The sequence below is a fragment of the Gallinula chloropus genome (assembly GCF_964237585.1).
Source record: "Gallinula chloropus genome assembly, chromosome: 7".
Lineage (NCBI taxonomy): Eukaryota > Metazoa > Chordata > Aves > Gruiformes > Rallidae > Gallinula > Gallinula chloropus.
In genome coordinates this window covers 4,520,950-4,545,207 of record NC_140092.1, presented here as the reverse complement: position 1 = coordinate 4,545,207, position 24,258 = coordinate 4,520,950, and positions in this window count along the sequence as shown.

Sequence of the window (24,258 nt, the reverse complement as noted above, 5' to 3'; positions counted from 1 at the left end):
AAATTGTACCTGTTGCTGTTCTCTACTGATTGTTTAAACCTAAAGGTTAGAGAAGGGGTTTTGTATTTATTTGTTTTGTTTTTTAGCAATACTATGCTTAGCAATACTCAGCCTGTGATACTGGCTCTTGGGATTGCTTTTGAGCCTGAAGATCTTTATTGTGGGTGGGTGTTGCTTGAACTTTATTTATATTTGTCCTTCAGGAAGTTGCAATGAAAATACATCTAAATGAAGAATTTTTTGTTCAAAATAAATTTGCTTTGCCAAGTTAAAGACAAAGATTAATAGCTTCAGGTATGGTTTTTATACACTATACTTAGTACATTTCCCATCCTATATGAATCACAGATACCTGTTCCTCATTCAGACAGGCTTTTGGTCCCCTCAGGGTTCAAATCCCAGTATCCTTTGTGGTTCCTGCCCACAAGCTTCTGTATATCATAATTATTGTGGATGGGACAAACCAAATAACCCCCCTTTAAGTAGATCAAGGATTGATGGCTTCCTGGAGATTCCAAACACATTCTCATTAAATATTAATTGTAAAACAACTCACAGAGCAAGAATAATACCTTCTCAGTGACCTCATGGTTTCTGAGGATAGCTACTTCAGGACTGATAGGAAATGGAAGAGCTCAATGGTGAACAGAGGAGTGCACTGAAATCCCCACAGCTGCAGTTTACTTCTGTGAATGAAGTCACATATATGCAAAGTCACCTACATAGGTAAAGTTCAGGACCCAAACATCTCCAAAGGGATAAATGTTAGACTTCTGGAAGATCAGACAGTAATTCAGTATTTAAATTGTTTTCCTTTCATCTGTTCTCCAACCATTACTGAGACCCAGTCTTTTATTTTTCATGGAGAGAGAGATACAGGAGAAAAAAGCAACCCTGGGTACCTCATGCTGCAATCAGTTTCTTTACCAAAAAGCAAAAAATAATCAACTGTCCACAAAATGGCAGTGTAAAAGCCATGTTCCCTGTCCTAGGGGTAAAGGCTGAACTGCCATGGGTGCAGCCTCACATGCACCTTCCCCAGGTGGGGATGCAGCACCATGCCCATAGGTAGGGCTGGTCAGCCCCTCATGCTGTATCATCTCCTGCATTTAACTTCCTCCCGGGGTACAAGTCAAACCTCCCTTCAGCTTTTCCAGGTGCAACAGCATCAGTGAGTTTGGTATCAAAAGAATCTAGGTGATTAACACCTAGCTGCCCCACTGCTTTTGTCTGCCTGCATATCAGAGTGGTGTGCAGTGATTTGTGCTCCGCAAAAAAGGGACAAAGTGAAAATCAAAAACACAGGAGGGGTGGCAAATAAGCATTAGGCCTGAACCAACTTTAATGAAGAGAAAATAAAAAACACAGTAAAATATCCATGCAGAGATGGTCCTGTATTTTCCTGTATTACCCTTACTGAATGTATAGAGGGGGGTCAAGGGTTTGAGGAAGGCTAGCCATAGAAAAGTGATCTACTATGACAAAAACCCTTCTCTGAGCTAGCAGAATTAGCCTCATGACCACCTTAAGGGCTGCAGCACTACATCTGAGAAGCAGAGCAGTTAGACATTTTAAGTTCATTTGCTTTTGTGGAACCTGGAGGTTGACTCTGCAGCACTGATGCCAAATGTAGCAGCACTTAACCATGGGTGCTTCCGACCCACTGGCACCAAGAGATTATGGTTGAAGTTTTTATTGTGTCTTTTCCAAGCCTGCTATTCAACTAATGCACTGGCCTAGCAATATTGAATGAAGCTTTAAGTGAATTTAAGATCCACTATCTCAAACAACTGAGTCAAGCTGTTTCATGTTATTTCCTATAAATAAAAATAAATAAATAAATAGACCCAAAGATGTTTCCTCATCTTTGAAAGAGTAAGGACCAAGTTTTCCTCAGAGAGTCTAAAACCAAACCTTTTTGTTTATCTCTCACCCAAATTGGACCTAAAATGGGTAGTTTCCTAAGTATTACCTTCATGACCTGGATACCTGGTTTACATAAGGTGTAAAGAATAAAGGATGACTATTACTATATATCTTTAGAAGGCTTTAAACATGGTAGTCTTAAAACATTGCCAGATTAATTAACTAGCAATCCAACTGGGATGTGTTAAACAAGAATTTTATAGTAACCTGGTTGCATAATCAGTAGAAATTAATAAAAAGTGGTGTTTGACCACAAAAAAAAAAATCAGTCTATGCCTGGATAGGATCAGACTTTTTCCAGGTTCACAATTTGTTCTTCTTGTACAACATATCTCCAAGGCATATCAACCTGCAATGGCTGTGCTGGTAACTATGCCCAAAAAACCCCTCTAGTCCTGATGTATTTAAAAGGCATAAAGGAGCACTAATGTAATATAATCTTTGTTGAATGTATATGTAAGGAGAAAACTAAATAAGAAGGATTATAAAAGTCACAAATTAAGAAATGTCAGTAAGAAATACAAGAGAAATAGGAATGATTGGTAAATCTCCTTATTGACAAGCAAGGGAAATCTCTCCCTTACATGGCTGTGAAGGGCACAGAACATTCATCTCCTTTTTCAATGGAAAAATGGAAGGCAACTGCAGTAAAATGAAATCTTTGGCAATCAAACTGAGCAGGAGAGAATAACCTAAATCCAATTGTCTTAGAGGAAACTGCTGAGAGACTTTCTCTCCGAGCATATCCATTACTGTTCATAATTAACAAACATTTGAAAACTATAGAAACTTCAAAGGACTGGAGGAGCGCCAGGATTAAAAAACTGAATAAAAGCAGGGGCTCTGGGAATCATAGAGGACTTAGATATCAATTCCTGGAAAAAAATATGGAACCAATTTGAGACTGTCAATTAAATGTACAGTCTATGGAAATGTTCAGTGTCAGCCTGATTTCAGGGAAAGTAGGTCTTTACAATAAGAAACTTCTCCCTTTTTATGTCAGGATTTCAGGTCTAACCAATACAGTCAAGCTATATTGCTACACATTTGGATTTCTCCTAGACTCAATGTCATTCAGTTTCTGATTTTAGATCTTAAGATCTTGGACCTCAAAGACAGTACAATAAATTAAAACTTCTTCATCTGATGGATCTCAAAATGCAGTTCTTACTGAGAAAATAGTCAGGAATGGAGCTTTTGCCGTAAGGCCACAGAGAATTGATTCTTGACCCCTATTTTTATCAGTAACTGAGCTAAAACTACAAAAATTTTACTAGTGCAGTAACTCATAAGATCAAAGAGTATACTTAATAGTCAGGTTACTGTTACAGGGAGACCTGAATCGCTTGGTAAATGATCACAAAGCAATAAAAGTACATTTTGTATGGTCAAATGTAACATAAGATAGCTGGGAACAGAGTGCAGGTTGTACAAGTTTCTGTCTTGGAAATAAGTAATTCAGAACGGGACTTAGAGGTCATCATAGGTAATTGCCTCAACATGAGTTCCCAGCACAAATCTGTGGCAAGAAGTTCTTGTACGCTTAAAAAAGTAACTTCAAGGGGAGGAGGGAAACCTTGGATTTTTTCATCTTTCTGCACAGCACGGGTCATGAATTTCCTGCTATGATCATCTGGGCATATCTCTCCTAATCAGTTCCCTGCCATTGCAGAGGCCTCAAGCTCTGCTCGCACCTTGGTCTCTCTTGTCTCTATGCCAGTGGCACACAACACTTCGCTCTCCTGGTGACTGAACTTCACATTATTTAGGCCAACCATCCAGCAGCTTTGGATTCAGCATAGAAGTTCCTATGTGAAAATGTAATGAGAAGCTGGTATGCATAAGGGGGATCAAACCACATCAGCAGAAGCCAACCCTTCAGCATTCTCAAACTGGGTAATAAAGAAGTCTTCATAAAGTCAACTGTATTAACATACCCAGAGTTTATCATATCTAGGGCAGGGAGGGATATGACTTTCCTCCATGATGCAGGGCTTCCTCCATGTGAGGTCTCAGAGTGCCTGCCCCACAGACCCTCACTGTGTAACATGCCTCTTCCAAGGAAGCAAAGTCTGAACTGGATAAGGGTTGGATGCATTAGAAGAGGAACACATTGGCACCCCTTCAGGGAGATGAATCTTCCCCACTTTAAACTCTAGAATTTGGTGATACATATTGTGCCAATGTTTATTTCAGAAAACTATCTTTCTGGCAGGGGTAGAAAACATCAGGCTGACAGCTCTGCTCTCAGCTTTGCTGAATTCATGCACAGATTTTTATATTTGACTGTAAGTCAAAATTTATGTGGGCTAACCCTAACGTTCCTTCTTTGTAGTACTCTGGTTTTTAATCACATTAAGAATGAAAGCTCGGATTACTGTTCACATGTTCAAGAGCTTTCCTTCAGGAGCTGGTGTTTTGTATATTCAAAAGGCATGGAAACAGTATTTTCAGAACAATTCTTTATTCTGAAGTCTCTTCTCTAAAGTATTTGCAAATATAGGTTTATAGAACAAAAGACAGAGTCATAGTTTTGTGCCCTTATTCAAACTTCAGTTAATGCCTACTGAAGCTCCACCTGCTTCTGAGAGAGGAGATCATCTGTTTCCTCACAGCACATACCTTCTGCCTGCATATCCGACCACTGAGAACACAGTCCACCCCATTCCTTAAGATTCCCTTTAGTCTTCTGCTAAAACTTAAGAGCAGGCTCTGAGCCTGATAGAGTCAGAGGATAATTCTCCACATGGAGCATTCCTGTCTTTCAGGACTCACATCTATTCCTTACCTGTTTTGTTTATCCTTTAGTAGCTTGTTTTGATGTAAGTGCTCAAAGTCAGAAAGTATGGTATGAAACACACTATCTAACAGCAAGTAATTAAAAAAATAATTCCTGTAACTCTTTCTCTCCCTCTCCTTAAAAGGATTGCATTGAGTGTTTGATACTTGACATTGGTAGAAAGATGAAAAGGCTGCTTTTCTCATTTAATAAATGAGAAATTGAGACAATACAGGGAGATAGAACAGATAGCCAGGTTCAATCATTAGCACAGACCTCTAAAATTGTGGTTCAACACAAACAATTTGTCTCCTATGGCCTGAATAAAGTAGAGGTCATAAACCACCTGGAACCTTATGAAGATGAATTAATTTATCTTCATGAAGGACTTATGTCCTACAGAGAGGAGGGTCTTAAAATTTGTCAGATGGACTTTGGTTGAGCTAGTGCAGAAGCATCACAGTTGTGGCTGTTCCTGATTTCCCAGGAGGGGGACTACTTGTTTCCTACCAATTACACAGTGGCTGTTTTTTCTAGAGGACAGAACCATTCAGGGAATCTGGAGTATTCAAGGATTTAGCAAGATTGCCAAGACACAGGTCTGAAGAAAAGAATTTGGCTCCAACTCAATCCATGGGAAATATCTCCAAGATTATATTCTTAAAGTCATCTTGGAAACAAAATAACCCACTTGTCCTTTCAAAATTTTCCCTTTCTGGATGTTGGTTCTGGACTGAATTTCAAGGCATAAATCTTTGTGTTCACTGAATGGGAAATTTACAAGCTCAGTTCCTCAACAGCAGGTTTGATTCCTCTGTTGTAAAAACTCTGAAGCAGGAATCATAGTGGATTTATGGGGTTTTTTGGTCCACTAAAAGACAAAGGCACTGAGAACAATAGTTCAGTAGCTGATAAAGCAAGTCTGTTGCTGATCCTGCTTCACTGTGTAAAGTAAAAACAGTTTAAGAATCCAAGGCTTGCCCTTGTTTCTGTCCATGGGTACTTTTAGTAAATCTGCACAGACCTCATCTGAATAGGCTTTAACATCTCTACAGCCACAGGTAAACATCACCAGGAACTGACACTCAGTTAAAACTGACATTCACTTGAGATGGGCCAGCCCAGAAGTTAAGTAACCTCTCATCTGCATAAATCTTTTGAGCCAGGAAATTCTTGTGACTCTTCTCTCCATTTCTTCATTTGTGGTACTGTCTTTTGGGGAGCACTGTTACCTCACAGTCAAGTAAGCTTCTATGCTTAATCTGTGAAGATTTAGGAAACTGATAGTATTGAGGTTCACATGGCTTCAAGCAGAGTTACTTCTAAAATGATGTAAAATTTAAAGACCACAGGTTATGCCCAGAAGAGCCAGCAAATTAGCAAGATGACTGAGGATGAAAAATAGCTAGATATTCATTCAAATCATGCTAACAGTACATTTAAAGTAAAGGCAGAAGAATGCATGGAAGTTTAGAAGATAATATTCTATAACATATACATGTGGAAAGAAGGCAATTATATTCCACAAATTTATTAAATTGCACAGTAATTTAAAAACACAATTATATTTAAAATGAACAATTGAAAAGAATAATTATATTTCATTATATCAGCTGGCTTGCCTAGATGAACACTATGTGCTGGATAGATACAGTGGCACAGAATCCCACAATTTGATAAGCTTAAGAAAATCATGATTATCTGCCCCATATGCTGGGAGATATTTTATTACTGCTTCTGGCAACTGACATATTTAAAGCTCATTAATTGGAAATAGAAATTGGTAGGGAAAAAGTAGCACTCATACCTCCAAACACTTTTATTCAAGTTCACCAAGAAATGGAACATTTTAGTACTTGAGTATATAGTTAAAGATTAGTCAAGCTGTTTTAAAAGGCCATATATTGCTACAGCACCTACTCTCCAGCCCTTTGATCATTTCTGTGACCCTCCTTTGGACCCTCTCCCACCTTTCTGGATTTTTCTTGAGTTGTGGGGACCAGAACTGGACACAGTTCTCCAAGTGCAGCCTCACAAGCACTGAATAGGGTAAAATGACCACATCCCTATCTCTTGATAATAATGGCCTCATGGATGCAGCCCAGGCTCCGACTTGCCTTCATTACTGCAGTGGCACACTGCTGATATATTCAGCTTGTTCACCAGGATCCCCAGGTCCCTTTCAACCAGGCAGCTCCCCAGGCTGTACTGGGGTCATTGGTTATGTCATCCCTGGTGAAGGACTTTGCGCTTGTCTTCATTAAGCTTTGTACTGCTCTTGCTAGTCCACCCTTCCAGCCTGTCCAGGTCTCTCTAAGATGGCTCTTCCTTTTGACATGCTCACCTCACCACTCAGTTTATGTCACCAATAAACTTGGTGAGGATACTTTCATTCTCATCATTCAGATCATTTATGAAGAACACCATGGAGTCCAGTATTGGTCCCTGGAAGATCCCACTTGTAACTGGCTACCAGACTGAGCAAAACCCTTTTATTATGACCCTCTGAGTGCAACCTGCAAGTCAATTTTCTACCCATCTTGCAGCTCACCCATCCAATCAGTATCATGGCAGTTTATCCAGGAGAAGGCTGTAGGAAGCCGTGTTGAATGCTTTGCTGAAGTCCAGGCAAACAGTATCTGCTGCCCTCCCCATATTGACAGAAAAGGTGATTTTGTTGAAGGTGATCAGGTTAGTCAGACAATTTCTGGATTTCAATTCAGTTCAAAACCAAGAAAGGCTTCAGAAAACAAAAATGTGGTAAATCAAAGCTCCAAATAATATGCAATGATTATGAAGAGGAGAAAAAGCAAAGGGAGAAGAAATGCACCCACTCCCCCATTCTAACTCAGCATTAGCCTGAAGATGGGAACTCAGAATTAGCCAAACCAGAACAACATAGGAAAAGGGGTCTTCTGTGTCCCTTTTTGGGGGTAGTTTCTAATGTCTCATGGTGAGCCCAGCATTCTGACTTCAGCAAGTAGCAGCTACTGTTGTGTTTGTTGCAGGTTTGTAAGAAATCAGATCTGACTGCCTAATAAGGGACACTCAGCTTTCTGGTTTACAAGCGGTTCACTCAGCTGATGGTTCATGACATTTCACTAACAGGTTACAGGCTAACAAGCCATACTCCAATTTATACCTTTTCTGGTATTGTAGAATTTACTCTTTGACTTCTCTGCCACAGTTTAGCAACTAAATAGCACAGGATGCATGGCTGGAAGAAAGCAAGAAAGGTTATGACATTTCTCCATCCTGTATAGGATTTCTAGCTGCTGTTTCAATTCCATGGTCTGAATAGCAGCCAGCATAAAGCAGGCATATCTCATGCTGGCATGGAGAGAATAAGGAAAAAGAAAAGGCACATAAGTACATACAGACTTGCACAGTTCTCTAAGATATGTCTCAGTCTTAGCTAGCATTGGGGAACTTTCTTACCCAGTAAATTCAATATCTTTAGTAATCATTTCTTAGTTATAGAAGGCAAATTTATGACAAAACCAACTGCAACTCCAATAAGTTAGAATGAAGTAAAAATTAAGTGAGCCTTTCAAAAGGCTTGTAAATCCCACAAGTGCTGCCAAGATCTGTTTTCTGGATACATTTGTTTTGGGAGTTATCCCTTTTTGTATATGGATTCCTTCACAGTTATATTAATTTACATCCATTATGCATCATAACATTCTGGGGTATTTTCTGTTTAAATGCTCATCAATGCTTATATTTCAGTATTAAATCTCTGTAGTGTCTAGCTTATGGAAGGGTATTTTATTAATAACAACACACACCATTGGTTAGAAAATATGACCTATTAACCAAGCAGTTCTGCTATTATGTTCATGTCATACTTGTTAGTTTTAGGGTTCATGTTTCCTTTGATACTTCCAAACACTCTTTGGTTTAATGAGTTAGACTTTCAGTCTGCCCAGTCTTCAAGAATTGAAAGTAACATTAAAAATTAAAGCCATCTTCTGTCAAAAGAATTAATTTTTAAAAATATAATCTTATATTTGTTGCAATACTAATGGAAATGGCTTCAAATGTGCTGCGTAGAGATGGCCTAAATATTGTTAGAAGACAATAGATATCATACATTATCTCCTTCATACACTTAAAGATCACTAGAAAGGAATTTGGAAAATAGGTACAAAATTCATAGGGTAATATTTCAAATCACTCCAATTTAGCCTCTAAATCACTGCTTATAGAACCATTCACATGCCCATAGGTACACACCTTGTTGAAAACAGGATGTGTGCAGAAAAAACCCAAATATTCCCAAACACATAAAAAGAGCTAAGGTCAACTTGCAACTATTTCAATCTCATTAATGGACAAAAAAGCATAAAAGTTATTTTTTTGTGTGATTAAGTGCACCCTCAGCAAGTTTGCCAGTGACACCAAGCTCTGTGGTGCTGTTGAGATGCTGGACACCATCTAGAGGGACCTTGAGAGGCGAGCTCATGCAAACCTTGTGGAGTTCAACAAAGCCAAATGCAAGGTCCTGCACATAGAGCAATCCCAAGCACACAACTAGAGACTGGATGGAGAATGGATTGAGAGAACCCCTGAGGAGAAAGACTTGGGGTACTGGTGAAAGGTAAACTCAACATGGCCAAGCAAAACTGTCCTGCATCCCAGAAAGCAAACTGTATCCCTGGCTGCATTGAAAGGGGTGTGAGCAGCAGGTCAAAGGAAGCAATTCTCCCCCTCTACTCCACTCTTATGCAGCCAGACCTGGAGTACTGTCTTCCAGCTCTGGGGTCCCTAGTACAAGACATGGAACTGTTGGAGTCAATCCAGAAGAGGGCCAGAAAGATGATCTTTCAGATGGTCCAGATGTCTGGAGCACCTCTCCTATAAGAACAGGCTGAGAGAAGTGGGCTTGCTCAGCACAGAGAAGAAAAGGCTCTGAGGAGACCTTACAGCAGCCTTCCAGTACCTCGAGGGGCTAGAGGAAAGCTGGAGAGGGACTTTGCAAGGGCATGGAGTGATAGGACAAGGGATAATGACTTTAAAGTGAAAAAGGGCAGGTTTAGATGAGCTATTAGGAAGAAATTTTTTTATTGTGAAATTGGTAAGGAACAGGTGTCCTAGAGAAGCTGTGGATTCCCCTGTTCCTAGAAGTGTTAGTGCCCAGTTGGATGGGTCTTTTGACAAGCTGGTCTAGTGGAGGCTAATGGCAAGGGGGGTTGGAACTAGAACTTTAACATGATCTTCCAATCTAGGGCATTCTATCAACTTGGGGAAAGATCTTGTGGTTGTATAAATAACTGTATTTACCATGTGAGAGAATAAGGATGAATCTAGCTGCTTCTCAATTCTGAGTGAACTCACTCTCTCCCCCTCCTCCTGACCCCTCACTTCACAGTCTGTTCTGCCTGATCTACATCCACTCCAGCCTCCCAGTGCTTCTATTTTCCAGGGAAAAATAGACATAATACTATTGCATTACATAGAACGATTTTAAGTCACAATGTTACTGTAAAATAGTTTTCCCCCTCATGGAAAGTAATTCCTGGTAGTCATTAAAAGCTCCCCATAACTTTAAGAGTTCTGAGAAGCCTTTCAAGTTAACGATATTTATTTACCATCCCAAAAGTTTTAGGAGAGAAACAAACTTTTCCTGGACATGCCATTCATATTTGAGGTCCATTCTCAGTAAATCAAGGAAAAATCCCCAGGGCCAGCTTGCTTTATGTTTACACCATCACCAAATCCAAATTTGTTTGATGTAAAGAAAAGTGTTATCAATTCTATGAAGTCACATTAGTCACAACTCAAATCATACTTCACCCATACTTTCTCAAGTATGCTATTATGGTGCAGTACACTACTTAGCTACGTACATCTTGTGATAGAGCCAGCACTCCACTGAAGTAAATTCATCTCGTGGCATTTAACTTACACCATCTGGGTATCAGTTCAGAATTCTGTCTCAAAGAGTGTTCATTTTCAAGTGGTTTTTGTTTGTAGTGTGTTTTGTTTGTTCCAAATCCACAAACATCTTTTTTTCAGAATTTGATTTTTCAGTCCAGTCTATTGTACAATAGTCTCAGTGCTTCACTGTAGATTGTAAATAATCTTTCATACTTCTTGATATTAAATTTTTAGCTGCATTCCCACTTCTATACTATTTTAAAACTCCTGGATATCAACCTTCAATCTTAAACAAAATCCCTGGGCATATTTTCATTGTTCCAGATCAGTACCTTTCTCTCACAGTGGATGGTATCTGATGCTTGTGGAAGAGTAAGGTGCATATAGCATGACCCTTCCATTGACAGATAACAGCAATCAGTAGCTTAGAGACTCCTCAAGCTGGAGGTTACCTCTGGGCCATTGTATTTCATAAAAGTATTATTCATGAATTTGCCTAATACCTTTTTGAACCAATTTATGGTTTTGACCTCCTCACAAATTGAGAGTCATCATTTAAATTACATACAAAGAAAAAAGTGCTTTCATACACTGAAAGTGCTGCTTTTATTATTTCACTAAGACTCCTTGTTCCTGACTGTGGAACAGATCAATCACTTCTTGATGCTATTCATGTGTCTTACAGACCTTTACCATACACACTGCCTTTTTTCAAAATTAAAGAGTTCTAGTTGTAGGGAAGCTTTTCATACTTTGATCATTTTTCTGTCTTCCTCTGCAGCTTTTTAAGATGGGAGGGCAAGAACACGTACAGTAAATAAATCACTTCCCCCCCACACACACCTCAAATTCCTTCTTAGTTCTACCAGCTTGTTTTCTCAGAGCCTCAATGCCAACTGCAGTAATGCATTAGCAGTTCCACACACAGGAACTAAAATGCACCGTGCAAGAGACAAATAAGGAAATTTCAAGCTGGGGAAAGCACAGAAAAGGTGTCAAAACACTGAAAGTCTCTCAGTGCCAGGGACAGGAAAGTGACAACAACATGGAAATTACAATTATTCAAGGTCAGAGTTCCCCTCAGCAGCATTAAGGATGTGTTACAGTTGTGAAGAGCTGTGGATATTGCTTCTCAAGAACTGATAGACAGAGGAAAGGAATAAATTAACAATGTCCACACTCAGCTGGAATAGAAATGCTAGAAATAAGCATTGGAAGCCATGAATCACATGTTCTTACAAAAGTTATGAACCCCCTAAGCTTGCAAGTCTAAGGAAGCTTGTTGACAGCAAACTGCTGCAGTTTTTACAACAGCCCTGCTCATGGCATCACAATGCTTCACAAATCTTTGCAGCATCATGTCACAGTTTCTAGACTACTGACCAATCTTAAGTGAATTCATTACAAACAACATTTATCCTACTGCTGCTGACATTTGAGTTAGGTCCCACTGACATCACCACAAGGAGATCTTGATTTCTACCCCATACTGAGTAACCTATAATGTAATAGCTTATATATTCGGTTCAGCAAGTGGGCTGAGACTTTTATGCTTGGTCACACCCTGTATTACTAATGCCACATGTAGCTGTGTGGGATTATGACCTGTGATTTGTGCCCCGTGCCTGACTGCAGAATGTGCACCTGTGGCAGAGTGGAGCCCCTTGGGCTGTCCTGCCCTTCTCCTTTCCCTGACCTCCATGCTCACATCCCTCCTCCATCAGGTGGTTGGAAACCTGTTTGCATACAAGCTGTCTTAAAAGAGGAAGCATTGTAAGAAAGTAGGAAAGAGTAAAGCCTCCTGCAAAGGTGAATGTGAAGTCATTTGCTATATTATCTGCCACAGAAACATATTACAACCTGCCACTGACCTGAAGAAATGGATGACTCAAATCATAATTGGAAATTATTTCTTTTAAAGGAAAAAACCCAACAAGAACCACCATCTAAAATTAATGGCATTAGGGTGCAATATCATTACCACCAGTGCTATTTTCTGAGTAGTAGTATATTTTATGTTTTTCTTAAAGCTCTCAGATCTCAGAAAAATCTCTAGAAATCTTAATTTGTGTTGAATAAAAAAATAAAAAGAAATTCACTTTTTCTAGGTCTTTCTGCCCAAAATGCTTGTGAATCTGATCCCTAAATCTGCAAGGTGCAGCACGGCCTAGCAGGCAGAGAAATAAAAAGAAACCATCACTTCTTTCAGTGATATTTTTAAGCCTCCTTCTCCTCAATTCTTTTTTCTCCAGACTCCTGATCTTGTGACATTTGGCAAGGCAAAGCCTGAAAACTCTATTATTAGTCAGTGAGAAAATGCAGCAAATGGCTTAGCTTCCACATCCCCCTTCCCTTACAGAGCAGCGTTACCCTGCAGCTCACCTCCTCAGGGTGGTAGAAGAAATCCTGTGTTTCCAAACCAGTCGAGAGATTGCAATCAGTGAGGGAGGGCAGATGAGTCAGTGAAGGAAGGAGAGAGAAGGGTAAAGCAATATAAAAGATGCTCTGGAAGAAGTCCGACTTACTTGCAGTCGGTTGGACCGAGGTTTTGCAAGCATCAGAGGAGGCTTTCTGAGAAATTACATCTAAAGTATTCTTAGAGGCCTCCCACTAAAACTGCATTTCTAGGGCTGCTTTTGTCTCCAGTAGATCAACTACAGAAAGTACAATTGTGTTTTCTCTGACACATCGCAGGGAGTAAACCCTCCAGGGCTCACATGCTGACAGCTAGAGGAAAACGAAAGGCAGAAATACCTCTCTCAGCAATATTGCAATAATCCTTAGTGGTCTGTTCTTCATCAGGCCATTTTTTTATTGCTCCTCTTTTCTCCATATATGCTGATACAGGTTTCATGGATTAAAAAGGAAACCGTTGCAGCAAAGTTCAGTGTAAAGTACAGTACTGTAAGGGGGAAGAGGAAGAGATGACAGTTGTATAAAGCAAATATCACTACACAGAAGAAAAATACTTCTGAGAGATATAAAAAAAAATAGTTCTACAAGAGCAGCCAGATAGCAGAACATTAAAAAACCAAAACACCCCATCACCACACAGTGGACTGTTGAGATGCTATGCTAAGGTGTATCAGGAAAGTCCGATGGCAAATCTCTGTCTTCACTGAAATAAGGACAGACATGGCTGTTGATGCAGGGGAATTGAATTTAACACCTCACACTTATGGTGTCCTATGAATGCTGGGAAATCCCTGGTGCTGTGCTTCCTTCCCGTAGAACCAAGATATATGGTAAGGTCTTGCTCTCTGCCAATTCCAGGCTTAATCTAGGTCAACACAACCTTCTCCACATCATTTAATATAGTTCACATGAGTAATCCCATTGTATCCAGGAAGAATACTTCCTTGTGCACCAGGTAAGCACTGATATACATGTTTGCTGCTTCAGAAACTAGTTTCAGAGCAGAGTTGAATACGGAAAACACATTTCCCTGTTAACACATTTGTACCTGGCATAATATTAGATTAAAAGGAATTTTATCAATTCAGCCATCATTTCCATGCAGCTTTTTAATGTGATATTCCACTTCAGAATTGTAAATTAGCCATTTCACTATGAAGACTTTGGTTTTCATGATCTAAGCACACAATGGCCACTTACATATTTTAAATACCTTCCTTTATAAGAAATCTGAAATATTAGAGCTTCTCTCTGCATTGGATTTCCACTAAACATATATATAAGTTTAGCCCCTTGATGATAAGTCTTTTAAGGGATGTTCTTATTGTCATTATTTCAGAAGAGGAAGACAGATAATTGTAGGTGACATACATGTCACCAGGAACAGTATTTAAGCTACAGGGTTTTCTTCTACAGGAAATCACTGTTATAATCACTGCCACTTTCAGATTTAAATGTAAGAGTCATCTTTGACTTTCCTTTAGTTCATCAGAAACAAAGACATATAAAACCCCATAAAGCTGTTTTCTTCAAATTAGGAAGGAGTCCCATTATTTCTGTTCTAACAGACAAAGGTAAATTACTGTCTTATATATTTGAGACCTTATAATTCAAAGACTTTCAGAGGTGGAATAAAAAGGTGCATTTAATAGAAATACCAGCAAAAGTTTAAATATGTCTCTTTAAATCCAAGTCTTCATCTTAAAAACAAGCAGACAACCACCACCCCCCCAAACAAAAGCAATCCTCAGAAAAACCCACAAAACCCTCACCACCAAATCAACAAAACAACAAAGCACAAGTGCCAAATTCTTTTCTATTTGCCCTGGGTATCAGTTCACACTAGGATTAATGATCTGCCTGTTGTTTTCAGCAAACTTTATCATTGTTCCCTGTCTTTCCCTTTTTCCTGGCAGAAGTTATCAAGAGCTCAACATTTCCAAAACACTGAAATCATCAAGGACTGTGACTTTTTCAGTTCTTTGCTTATTGCAAGTGATTGCCAGAAAAGGAAAAGCCTTTTGAAAAATATTGTCCTTTGGAAACATTCTCCATTCTGAAGATTGTGTTAAACAACACATTCTCCTTTCTCTTTAATCTGCCAGTTAAAGCTGTTAAGGTTCAAAAGGAGCACGCACTTAAATTATTGCTTTCTTGTCATTGCTTCATTGTTAGAGGGAATGATGTGCATGACATTGGTGCCTTTTCAATCCCTGCATTTTACATTTTTAAATTCAAAAAGCAAAGCAAATAAAATCTCAGTGCCAGTTTTAAAGCTAAGTGGGTCTCAAAATTGTTCATGTAGAACTAGGCAAACCAAGATGGTATTAGTACAGATAAAAGAATCATCCTAAAGATTAGGTTGCAGAAGGTAATAAAAAGGAAACAGGACATACTATTATCTTTGGATTACCTGTGATTCACTAATGTTTTACCACAGCGGATATCCTTACAAACTTAATTTCCCTTCATGTGACTTCAACAGCAACTACTCTGCATACAATAGTCATAAATCAGAGTGAAAATGCATTGTTAGAGCAAGGGAAAATGCTGCACTATAAAGACAATTCTGCAATAAGGATCCCAATTCAGACTTGTTTCAGTTTTATTTTTTTTAAATACCTCTAAATTTAAGTGGGTACTACAAAGCCTGCACACCAAAAAAGCTGAAAATTAATGAAAAAGAATCAATATTAGAGGAAAAGCAAACAAAAGGTAATGAAGTAAAAATCTTTCAAACATTTTAGAATATTTTGCATATATATATCTCATATCTCAGCTGAATTTTCAGTGAAACCATACATTTCAGTAAGAAAAAATTTCACAAAGAATACATCAGCTAAAGGTTTTGAGAGTTTTTCCACTATAAATTAAAACAGAAAGCTTTTTATTTTTTTTCTCGAAGACTGGAGATAGTTACATGGGTTGCTTTTAAGCCCATAATATTTTCTAATCTCTGTCTCTTGATTCAGACTACCAGGAGGACATAAAACTGCTTGAATTTATTAAATAGCATCATCACTATTAATAGTGATAAAAGATGTATTAATCTCAACAGCATCTGCAGGGGTAGTTTCAGCTTGACAGTGCTAGTTTTCTCCAGTGTACTGATGTCATGACAAATTTGCCTTTTGTGCCTTGATTCATGAGGAAAAACATTCATTAAAAATTTTTCCTAAAATGAAATTTTAAATATTTCTTCCTGAAAATGTGTGTTAAATGTCATACGAGACCTTTCTTTGGAAACCTATTCCCCAAATGGGAAAAATCTCATGTGGAAACGTCACAAACATCTGAACTAAGCTGCAAAATGTTGTTGGGTTTGTCAAAATAGCATTTTTTAGTGCAGATCTGTGCCAAATAGCACTTTCTGCACTTCCACAGTGTTTGTTAATAACAAATCTCATGACCTTCATTTACTCAAGGACCTACTAAGGTCAACGCAGGACTCGGACATGCAAGTGTCCCTCAGTGATAAAGTTTACAAACTGAAGAATGTTATGGAGGAAATGGTCTCATCCCAGTGTTACCATTAAAAACAAAGACAGTGCTGTCAAAGATAATACTGGAAGGCTGAGGCAGGATGAGGACAGAAATGCACATTTCCTACGTGCCAACACAGCTCTTATCTCAAGGATAAGTTTCTGTTCCAGAATTAGAGAAGTCTATAACTTCAACCAAACTTTAATATAGAATTATGCCTGCGATACAGAACTAGTGATTTCTTACTGTACATCACCTTGCAATAAAGGGAGCCAAAACCAAAAGGCTGCATTTTATTTAATGTAAATACAGAATTGAGCTCAAACAAAAATAATTGCCCATAAGGGTGACCCTGTTTCTAACTGAACGACCTTTCTCTAGGAATGTGAAGAAAGATTCACACCACACTTCAGCCCCTGCATGTTATTCCATCTTTAACTCTCCTCCATGGCCCAACACAGAAAGTACCAAGCGCTTGTCTTCTCTGTGAATTGCTGACATTTCCAACCCAATGAAACTGTAGGTGTTGTTTTCACACCGCGTTCTTCCAAACCTTCAGATTTCAGAGCAGGCAAACCTGTTCCAAGATGTTGCCTGCAGCGCTATGTGAACTCGCTGTCAAATCAATTTATTTATGGATGATGGTTGAGTTTTATCCTCTTGAGGTCAATATTTGCTATATGTGTGCGTATGGGTAAAGATCTGCATAGCTAAGCTGACATATTACAAGTATTCTACAGAATTTTTATACTTCTGGGAATTATTGGCTTCAGAATTACAAAGCCAAATCAGTTATTTGTTTTGAAAATATACACAAAAAAAAGAGGAGAAATAGTAACAATTAGAGTTCCCTTTTTTTACTATTCAGATTTGTGTTTTTCATGAGACTGTGGAGCCTCACTCCACAGAAGCACCTTTTGAATACCATCATCCTGTGGCAGTACTATTCTCTGTGGTAAATGTAACGACAAACTGCTGGGTCAAAAGGCCTGGTAAAAGAGTCATTGACCTCAATGCTGATTCAGCAGAAGAGCTGCACAGCCCTTATGGGGGATGTACAAGAACATCCTAGTTTCACACAGTTGTGCAAAGAGCAACCAGAGGGCCATGCAATAGGGCACTAGATGACATCATATCACAAGATGCAGCATTCTGTTCTCAGGTATAAGTAACAGTGATTTTGGCAGTTTGCTAAATGAAGAAACCATATAGTTTTAGGAGATGCAGAAGTAACTATGTAGTATTAGTGGATGCAGACACAGCCACAGTCTAAATTCAGTTTCCCATCATGACTTCCCTCTGGCCACACCACCACCTGCCAGCCTGTCTCAACTGCTTGCATCCTTCTGTAATCATCTGCAAGTTTTGAAGAATCTAGTCATTTGCTTTGCTTTCCTTTCCTGTGTTTATTTTGTTTTGCCCTGGCTTTCATCTTCAGATGAAGTTTAGGAACAAGCTGTGTTACCAGGAGGGTAGTCACTGTTGCATGAGTTGCTAGACTTATTTTAACGGTACCTTCTTCACCACAGAGGCTAACCCACTACCATGGGGGCCTAGTTCAAATAGATCACATTCATTCACTCAGTCAACACATCAAACCTTCCCAAGCCTTGACTCTATGATAATATTCCAGACCATTATGCATGACCAGTACTCACTAGTTCTCACTTTGAATTTAGGGGGCCAGCACACTCAAAACATAAGCATATATCACCCTACTCCAGAAGGGAAAGACCCTGCAAAACTTTCTGGAGAGTACTTATGCAGGTAAGCACTAATATAAAATTATCAAGAAGGTGCTGAGATCTTAGTGTGCTACACATTCTTGACAGACAAATAGGCTTCAGCCATCAGAGCTGCAAAAATTTTTACATGTAACTAACATGCCAATTAGAAATACAGAATTAATTCATTTTCTATATTCTTCACAGCAGTTAGCATCCCTTCAGACTTCTATTTAATACCATGTCTAAGCTTTGAACAAAAAAAACAGTCCTGTTGAAAGATGTGCTGCTCTACATTGCTCACTGCTTGGGCTTCAAAAATGAAATATCTATAAACTAAACCCTGGTGGGATTTGTGGGTGTAGGGCATTGTTCTCCATAAATTTGGAATCTATAACAAGCTTGAATTTTCAATACTTACAGATAAATTAACAAAGTACAAATCTAAGAATATCAGCAGTTTATATACACATTACATTTGATCACTAGTAATGACAAAGAATATTTTATATGATACAGTGCTCAAATTGACTTATACTTTCCAATTCTGTAGTCTAGTAAGAAATTCATAAGTGTTGCCAGAGAGAAAGATGAATCAATAAGGAAATGGGAATCTAAGCCTTTGTACTGCATCACATACACTCATGTGAAAGTCTGCCTCTGTGTTCTTCGATCTTTAGGGCTAAATAGATCCCAGAAATCCACAGGGCTATGTACTAGTTGCGATTACATTAGGTCATTTTCCCACTTTCAGAAATGTTTCAAGGCTTCTAAACATGTTTTGACTTTTCTTTTTAATGTTTGAGGGCAAAATAAAAGCTTTAAGATGAGAAAATACCCAACTCCTGAAGAAAACAAACAGATAAAAGACCTATACACAAGATACGCTGCTATTGGAAAGCTGAGTTCATCTTGCTAGTGTAGCTGACCTAGCTGAGCATCCAAAATATTGCTTTCTCATGAAGTGGATTGAACTAACATCAGGCTAATATGGACTTTGGGAAAGATGATTTCCTTTTTTCCAAGGAAAGACATGTTTCAACAGAACTTCTCAGATAGTTGCAGTAAAACACTTTTACATTTCTTTGTCACAAAGCAAAAGAGTCAACTTGAATTACCATGTTCTGTGTTTTGCTTGGGGTTTGTTTGCTTAAAGGATGCCCTTACTGTACCCAATTTAACTTCATAGAAACTTTCACACAGAGCAAAAATTTCTGCAGATCAGGACTCAGAGTGACAGAGTAAATCAACATGCAGGAAACCAACTGGGGGTAGTCATTGTTCTGAGGGATAATTGTCTTGGTTTCCCTTTGTGTGTTCTACTTCCAACTGCAGAACAGTGTTCAGGGGAAAATAGATCAAGAGGTTCCTGCACTGGGAGGTTTGAGAAGTCCCAAATACAGAGGAGGGCAAGACAAAAGCACCTATTCTCAGTTTACCTGAATTCAAGCATGTTCCTTACTCAAAAACAGAGCTTAGTAAAGAGGCACAAACTTCACAGCAGCTTTTCAGAAGTCATTAGACTAAATCAAAAGAGATAGACATCTACAGATTTAATCCTGTAATTCCTTCTACCATTGATTTCATTGAGCATGGGTCACCCTAAGGGATCCAAGGCTCCAGTAGGCTCTTCTCCTTGTAAACAAGGAGATCTTAGTAATAATATTGCAAGTACCTGCAGTGGTTCAGCCCCAAATGGTGACTGAGCACTTCACACTGCTCCCTCATTCCCAGAGGGGACACAGGCAGAGCCTCCTTTAGTTGAGATAAATAAAAGTAAAACAATAACAGCCAATTACACTCACACCCAGTGATAACATAGAGCACCTTACCAGTTACAGAGTGCTGCACAATGCAAGGAGGGACCAACCAACATCCATGCTGCACTCAGACAGCCCTGGAGGCACCACTCCCCAAACAGCCCCTTTTATGGGGGAGTGATGTCAGGTGGTGTGGAAACAGCTCAGGCTAACTCAGCTCACCTGGGCTGGCTGCTTGTGGAGGGGATCTCTGGCCTGGCCAGAACTAGGACAGGACTTTCAGCCTCTATGAAGGTGTGTGGAAAACTGATGTATGGACTGACAGCAGAGAGGACACTGGTCAGGAGGAGAGGTGAGGTGAGAAGGCAAGAGATCAGCAGGGAACTTGGAGAGGGCTGTTAGAGATTAGTGAGCTTTTGGGAGCAAGTATGACGTAGAAGACCAGGAGAAGATGAGGATTTAGGGTGGTAAAAGAGGTGATGGTGGCATTCATGGAGAAATCCAGGAAAAAGAACAGACTGAACAGTACAGTCTGTGCTATCAGATCAAAGGTCCATCCAGCCGAGTGTCCTGCTGACAAAAATTGTCTAAAGGACATGATTAGGATCTTACTCCAGAATAGAGAGGGAAACATGATATTTCTTCACACTTGCACAGATACCAACACCTGTGGCTCAGGGGACTGACACAGCTGTGGGTAAGACAGATTCTGTCATCTGAACTGCTGTTTTCCTGAAAACTGTCTCATTTTGGGACAGCATCCTCATTTCAGGATCCTAATTTCCTCCATACATCTGCTTACAGCTACCATGTCCCAACCTCTTCTTCCTGTGCTTAAAGCTGCCCTTTATCATTTCTCTGAGAGACTATATTCATGTTGTAAAGCTGGCCAAAATCTCACCAGAAAATTATCCCTGGCTTTCCTTTGCTTGTCATAAGAAAATATAGTGCCTTGCTTTGCTTGCCATAAACAGTAAAAGAAGCATAAATATAAGAGAAACATGAAAAGATCAACTATCTCAGGATGCATTGTGGCATCTTGAAAAGAAGGGAGGCCACAGCACATCTCTGCCTGGTGAGACCAACCATCATAGTGTCAGCCGTGGCAGGCAGCCCCCACTTCACGAGCTCAGCTGAACACTCTGGGGTTTCATTCCATCCAGAAGTCTGAAACTTGATGTGGGAAAAAAAACCACAACCTTAAACCTACTATTAGTCATTTGCAGGGTCCAGTACGAAATTCCAAACTGCAATTAAACTGACCACTTCTTTGTTTTGGTTTTCTAGACAGGTCCTGAAAAACTGTAATATTGAAATACTGAAATAATGTAAATTATATTTTCAGTTTTTGTCAGTAAAACATTGATGACTTTCTTCCTAATAGATAAGAATAATGATTTTATGAAATAGCTCGGTGAGTGGTATAATCTCAAGTTTTATCCAGTTAATTAATGAGTTACTTCAACTGGGAAAAGTTTCTCTCTCTTTAATATTCTTTGCTGACTTTTACTAGCAAAAACTTTCAGTAGCAATTTTTTTCTTATGAAAGGACAGCATTTTACTCCTTTTCCGATCAGGTTTTTTTCTCTTTTCCTCCAGTTCTGACTTTCTGGCCTCTCCTGTGAAGGGATTTTCTCTTTTAGTCCAGGATCACTCCTTTAACTTCTGAAGAGCATTTAAACAAGGGTGTTTAGGAGCTCCAAGGACCGAGGACTTGTTTTGTTCCTCTGGAATCAAAGAAACTGCATTTCACTTGTCCCTGAATTGCCATGAGAGGGTCAGATAGAAGAATGACTTTACAAATGCCCGGATAAACAACAAGAGCATGTATACAGTCCCTGAAACAGGAGTCCTATCACCTTGTCACAGTCTTTTTTCCTCTGGCTGAATCTCCCCATGTCAGCGTAACCCCAGAGAACCTCACCTGCTTTGTCCTTCCTCTCCTGCGCAAGTGTGCAGTGACCAAGCACAGAGTGGCACAAAAACAGCATTGTACTGGCAGTGGAAAGAAAAGGTTATGTCAAACAAATCAATAGCAGAACCATTAGAAATGTCACCTGCAGAGAGTAAGATGAATTTCTTGAACCATAATCTCCTCTGCTCTAGTCATAAAATAAGCGTAGTATGAGCAAGCTTCAAGTCTTGTCTTGCAGTTTGTTCCCCACATAAAAATACAATGATGTAGTAATGATGAAGAGTTTCTGTTTTGAAAATCACCTCCAAGTTATCAGCCCCAAAGAACCTTCTTCTAACGACAGTGCCATTACAATTATTATTATTATTACATCCAAAACATTCAGAATCAATCTAATTGTATTAAAAGCCTTTGGAAACACCTTGACAACTGAACACTCAGTAGTACTGAATGCATTTACAGCAAAGCAATAGGTTGTATGACAAAAATATATAGTTTCATAAAAGCCAGCTGCTGCATTGCAGGGCAAATAAGTGTTGTTCGACATCTTTAGAAATGTGTTTGGATATTCTTTATATTGTTGGCCATGAAGTTCACTTTTGTAGAAGATAAAATGGGTGAAAAGGAAATTAAAAATTGTGCTTATGAAATTCCTAGAGGAGTTTGCCTTGTGACAAAAGGAACAAACTGGCACAGCTTTGTCAAGAAAAATCAAGTGGTGGTTTTGGCTTAGTCAACTTCATAATGACATTATCAAATGAGAATGGTGGCAAATAATGAACATGTTTTAGTCTTGTTTCTAGGCTCTATGTGTAATTATGGCCAGCACAAAGCATTTTGTTTCATACAAATAATCCATTTCTCATTGGTGAATACAGCCATGCAGTACAATGCTTTGCTTGAAGAGCACAATAGGAAGAATTTCAGAAATAATTATGGTGCCATTAAATTCATCAGATGCACAGCCCACGATGACAAGTAGGGCTTCAGACTCCTCCACTCAGACTCACTTTGTGGCTCTGGAAAAATATACTCGACTCTAAATTCAATAAGGACTTGAGAGCCTAAGGTTTTGGCCACCAGGTGAACTTTTGAACCCTGTGTAAGGTACATAGGCACTTAATTGCAGGTTTGCTATTCCCTTCCTCCTGCAACGGCACCACTATCTGCCACAATATACTGAACCAAGGGAAGAAAGACCCAGGGAGGAGACAAAACTCTAATATGGTCACTAGGGTGATGGGATGCTAGATTACTCTCTCATCAAGAACTCTTTGTACCATATGAATAAGCAGACGTGGGTGTAAGAACAGAGTCCAGACTTCCTCCTCTGAATTTCCTAATTTCTGGTACACAACCAAGCTTCCCCTTATCCTCCCTCCTTGTGATGTCCTAAATCTGGGATTCCTTCCTGCACAATGACACAACTCCATCAGAAAGACAGGTTCCATCTACTTTCCCACCCTGTGATGCTAGCCTCAGAAGAAAACACCCTCTGAAAAGCTGGGTGATGTGAACTTGAGCAGGGCCGATTCTGAGAAGGAAGATCTCAGCTCTAGCCCTTTCCTTGGCTGAAGTGCTCCATATACTACGCTGAGAGGTGCTGCTATGGTGGCTGGAAGCCTTAAAAAAAGCAAGCAGCCCAAAAACCTCTATTGTGCTGGCAGTTAGGGACCAGCTCCTGGCATATATTAGTTATGCTCAGATGACATTCACCTGAGTTTCAGGAACGCTTTGGTCATTAGTAAAACAAGTCAGGTAACTACTGGAATTTCCCATTGAATAAGGAGCCATACAGCTAGAAAAGCTACATGGCAGCCAGCCAAAGTTTGCTTCCTTACTCACCATGTTGAAATTTGACATTCAATTCTTGTTCTAGATGCCTCAGGCATGTTTGAATGTAGCGGCTTTGTGATATTTTAGCACGATTCTGAAGATTCAAGAGATGTTTCTGAAGACGTTTCTCTATCAACTCACCTATGAATGAAACTCTGACTATATTAATAGAAAGGTGGATGCTTCAGCAGCTGGCTGTATCCATCTAAGCTACCTCCTATACTCAAATGTATCTGAGTTTTTCTGATGGGAAGGGGCTTAGTCAGCATCTTAGAGAAACATTAATTACAGAGATTTAGACCTTCATATGGGCAAAGGTGAGGTGGAAGAAGACCATTTCATCAAGATGTCTTAATAAGAAGGAAGATGGAAAACAGGGTACACAGTAAATGACTGACAATAAGCAGACTGGATATTCATCATACAACCAGACATACGTCTTTGCAAGGTGTATGGCAAGAAGATTTCCAACAAAATAGAGGAAAAAACCTTTCATATAATAAACACATATATCTAAAGAGAAAACAGCAGTCATTCTTT